General features: G+C 23.7%; 1 protein-coding gene across 1 annotated transcript in view; it reads left to right on the top strand.

Annotated features, from left to right (window-relative positions):
* Positions 1-5,219, top strand: part of LOC117169792 — a 71,793-nt gene that overhangs the window by 64,481 nt on the left and 2,093 nt on the right. The gene's annotated exons all lie outside the window — the stretch shown is intronic.

Here is a 5,219-nt window from a genome sequence, read left to right as displayed (position 1 = left end):
GGGAGCTCTTCTTAATATTTTGACACCAAAATCATGTCGATACACCTTACCGACTGCGAGTAAAGCCACCCACGCTTTAACTTGACAGACTGTAAATATATATAATAATAAAAAAAATATATTTTCAGGTTAGAGTGGTATAAACATACACTCAAAACTATATGGTGCGAAAACTAACACCGGTAAGTTGCTTTGCGCGTGCACGCGCAGTTAACTTGGGTAGGCTTGTGCGAGCTAAATAAGTTTGTAGATAAATTTATAATTAAAAAGATAATTCTTCAAGAAAAAAAATGTCAACAAAATTGTTGAATTTTCATCTTTAGAAACGAATTTTAAACTGACACAATAAGCATTAAACCAAAAATGGACTAGTTAAATTTTCAGAAAAAATGGAATTTTCAACAAAAGAAATTAATTTTTGATAAAGAAGATTTACTTTTAACAAAAACTGGAACAATTAAATTTGCATTAAAAAAATTAATTTTAAACAAAAAACAATTAAATCTACAACAAAATAGATCAATTTTCAACCAAAGAAATGAATTTACATACAAAAAGACTTCTTCCAAAAAAGACGAAATTGCAATAAAATACATGAATTTTCAACCACATAGTTGAATTTCAACTGAAAAATAATGTTTCAAGGAAAAATGGAATAGTTACATTTTCAGTTAAGAACAATTATCAAACTCAAAAAATCAAAGTTTCAAAAAAATATTTAAATTTTCAAGCAGAAAATCGAATTTTCAAACAAATAATTTAATTTTCAAACCAATAATCTCCTACAGAAAACAGAAATTAAAAACGTTATAAATAATTTTTAGAACAAAAAAAAGCGATTTTTTAAAAAAATTGATAAATTTTTAACGAAAAACGGTTACACAATCATTTTAAAAAATAAATTTTCATCAAATAAGTTTAATTCCCAAAAAACTACATGAACTCGCAACGTTTTCATACGAAAAGAAAAGAATTTTGATCAAAACATGCATTTTCAACCAAAGAAATGAATTTTTAATGTATGTATCTTCTTTTTGAATTTTTCAAAATTTACTTCATTACATATTTTTATTGAAAATAATTGGACCTCTTGCGATTAAAAGTTCTACTAAATATTTCTTGAATTTATTCGATTATTTACATTTTTTAAACTTTTTAATCATAGTGAATTGAAACATTTTGCTTTTAAAACCTTCAACACTTTTTTTCGAAATTTTAGGAAATCGTTTAATCTATTTAGAAATATTCTTTAATTTTATTTTAAAGTTTATTTTTCAAAATAAAAAATCCTTAAAAATTTTCATACAAATATTAGGAAAATAATTCTTTTTTTAATCTTGTAAGGCCTTCTAAACTTCTTATCTTCAAAAATTATTCAAATTTTGACTGATTTTTTAAAATTCCGTAAAATAGAAAAAAAATTGCCTTTAAACTGTTTTAGGTACTTTGATCATTTTTGAAATCTTTTTTATGGTTTTGAAATGTTTTAAAATAATCTCCTGAAATTAATTTTTGGCAATAAGAAATTTAATTTAATTATTGCTAGGAAGCTAAAAATTTTTTTTCATTTCCGTGAAACCTTACAAAATTAAAAAAAAAATCTTCACAAATTTTATTTATTTTCAAATCGTTTCAAAATTCCTCAATATCTGTTAAACTTACGCAAATTTGAAAGCACGTTTTGTAAACCAACATAAAGTTAAAAAAATTTGTGCAACAAAATCGCGCAAGAGGGTTTAATAATAATTAAGTTCCTTATGTTTTTCTATAATGATATAACATAACAAAATCGCATGAACTTTCATTCTCTTGACACCCTGTAAAATTCAGTTTTCTTAAAAACTCCTCCTAATAGCCAGTTAGCCACCGAAAACGAATCGTAAAGTCGGGTGGCTCGGGTTCTTGCTCGTGCATTTTCGGCTCTACACGAGGCTGGCCTGCACAACATGTAACACCGGAACGATCAGAGCTGCCACATCGTGGATTAAATTTACCCCCACCATACCTACCGTTTGGGAGCCGCAAAACAGAAGGTGCATGATTACCACTGTGATTTCGTATGTGAGCCGAAAATGCGCAATTCGACTTCGGAGTTCTGCCGTGCGATGATTGCCGATCTGAAGGCTTCGGAAGACTTCGGTGGTCTTCTATTTATATCTCGCTCCACATTTGAAAGAAATTGGCGATTTAGATGTTTGGAGTGATTCTTAATTTCATGCATGCGTCGATTTTCAGGTTATGTTTTCCAGATGTACATAGTATGGATATTATTGCTATAACATACATATAATTAATGTTAATATTGTAATTATAAAATATTGTATTAATATAAATGAATAGTTGACTAACTTTTAATAGAAATAGTTAAACTTTTAACTAAAACAATTAGTTTTCTGCAACAACAAAATTTTGAATCAAATACATAACTGAACAAAAAATTTTTTAAATTGTTTTCAACATAATAGTAAAATTTTAAACCAAAAAATTACATTTTCATCCAAAAAGCTAAATTGCATACTAAAAAAAGGCATTTCAAATAAAATACATGAACCTTGCACAAAAGAAATTTATTTTCCATGAAGACTAATTTTCTGAACAAAAAATTAATGTTTAATCATAGTTAAATTTTCGACAACAAAGATTAAGTTTCTACCAAGAAAGAAGAGTATTCAATAAAATACAAAAAATTTTAACTAAAAAAAAAACACTTTTCATTTAAACATAGAATAGTTAAATTTGTGGTTAAAAAAATTAATTTTTAACCAAAAAGAAAATAAATTTGCTACAAAATAGTTACATTTTCAGAAAACAAATTTATCCAACTAATTGATGAATCATCAACCAAAAAAAATATGAGAAAAAAAAACGTTAAAATTCTCTGAAGTCGCTTGAAATTATTGAAATTAATTGAAAACTCGTTGGAATGTTCTAAAAATATCCTGAAAATTTTTGAATCCTTTAAAACCGCTTACAATTTTTGAAAGCTCTTGAAAATTCCTTACAGGTTTATAAATACCTTAAAAGTTTTCAAATCCTTTAAAATCTCACACTAAATTATTAAAATAATTTGAAAATTACTTGAAATCTATCAAAATATCCTAAAATATACATCAAATCCTTTAAAATATCATTCTAAATTACTGTGATCAATTGAAAATTCCTTGGAATTTTTTAAAATTCTCTCAAATTTTTCGATTCCTTTAAAATCTTTTCAAATACCTAGAACTTTTTATAAAGATTTCTAAAGTATTAAATTTTTTTTTTAAATAACCCTTTTGAAATTGGTTTAATTCTTTGAAATTCCCTCAAATTATGAAAATCAGTTAAAAAATCCTTGACATTTTTAAAAATATGCTCAAATATTTAAAATCCCTAAAAATCTTTTGAAATCTTTTTTATATTTTTCAAAGCCCTTGTCTTGAAATTTAAAAAATACCCTGAAATATTTAAAATCCTTAAAAAGCTCACACTAAATTATTAAAATATTTTGAAAATTACTTGAAATCTATTAAAACATCCTAAAATATATCAAATCCCTTAAAATGTCATATTAAATTACTGTAATCAATTGAAAATTCCTTGCAATCTTTTAAAATTCTCTAAAAATTTTCAAATCCTCTAAAATCTTTTGAAATACCTAGATGGTTTCCTTAAAAAAATTTCAAAATACTTTAGAAATCTTTAAAAAAATAAGTTGTAGGTGTTTCAAAAGATTTTAAAGGATTTGAAAAATTTTAGAGAATTTTAAAAGTTTCCAAGGAATTTTCAATTGATTACAGTAATTTAATATGACATTTTAAGGAATTTGATATATTTTAAGATATTTTCATAGATTTCAAGTAATTTTTAAATTATTTCAATAATTTAGTGTGAGCTTTTTAAGGATTTTAAATATTTCAGGGTATTTTTTAAATTTCAAGGAATTTTCAAGAGCTTTGAAAAATTTTAAAGATTTCAAAAGATTTTTAAGGATTTTAAATATTTGAGCATATTTTTAAAAATGTCAAGGAATTTTCAACTGATTTTCATAATTTAAGGGAATTTCAAAAAATGTAACCAATTTTAAAAGGGTTATTTAAAAAAATTTTAAATACTTTAGAAATCTTTATAAAAAGTTCTAGGTATTTGAAAAGATTTTAAGGGATTCGAAAAATTTGAGAGAATTTTAAAAGATTCCCAGGAATTTTCAATTGATCACAGTAATTTAGAATGATGTTTTAAAGGATTTGATGTATATTTTAGGATATTTTGATAGATTTCAAGTAATTTTCAAATTATTTTAATAATTTTGTGTGATTTTAAAAGATTTGAAATATTTCAGGGTATTTATTGAATTTTAAGATATTTTCAAGAGCATTAAAATTTTTTAAAGATTTTCAAAGGTTTTTAAGGATTTTAATATTTGAGGATGTTTTAAAAGATCTCAAGGAATTTTCAACTTATTTTTATGATTTAAAGGAATTTCAAAGAATTTTAACAACTTTAGCAGGGTTATTTAAAAAAATTCCAAAGTACTTTAGAAATCTTTAAAAGATGCCAAGGTCTTTCAAAATATTTTGAAGGTTTCGAAATATTTGAGAGTATTATAAAACGTTCCAAGGAATTTTCAATTTTTGACAGTAATTTAATATGAGATTTTAAAGGATTTGATATATATTAGGATATTTTAATATATTCCAGGGCATTTTCAATTGATTTCAATAATTCAGTATGAAATTTTAAAGGATTTGAAAACTTTTAAGGTATTTTTAAACTTGTAAGGAATTTTCAAGAGCTTTCAAAAATTTCAAGCGGTTGTAAAGGATTCAAAAATTTTCAGGATATTTTTAGAACATTCCAACGAATTTTCAATTAATTTCAATAATTTCAAGCAATTTCAAAGAATTTTAACGTTTTTTTTCTCATATTTTTTTTTGGTTGATGATTCATCAATTAGTTGGATAAATTTATTTTGTGCAAGGTTCATGTATTTTATTAGAAATGCCTTTTTTTAGTATAGAATTTAGCTTTTTGGATGAAAATATAATTTTTTGGTTTAAAATTTTACTATTATGTTAAAAACAATTAAGAAAAATTTTTTTGTTCAGTTATGTATTTGATTCAAAATTTGTTTGTTGCAGAAAACTAATTATTTTAATTGAAAGTTGAACTATTTCTATTAAAAGTTAGTAAACTGTTCATTTATATTAATATAATATTTTATAATTACAATATTAACA

Source organism: Belonocnema kinseyi, chromosome 3 (genome assembly GCF_010883055.1).
Source record: "Belonocnema kinseyi isolate 2016_QV_RU_SX_M_011 chromosome 3, B_treatae_v1, whole genome shotgun sequence".
Lineage (NCBI taxonomy): Eukaryota > Metazoa > Arthropoda > Insecta > Hymenoptera > Cynipidae > Belonocnema > Belonocnema kinseyi.
The sequence above is the reverse complement of the archived record's forward strand: the minus strand, read 5'-3'. Positions and strand labels throughout refer to the sequence as shown.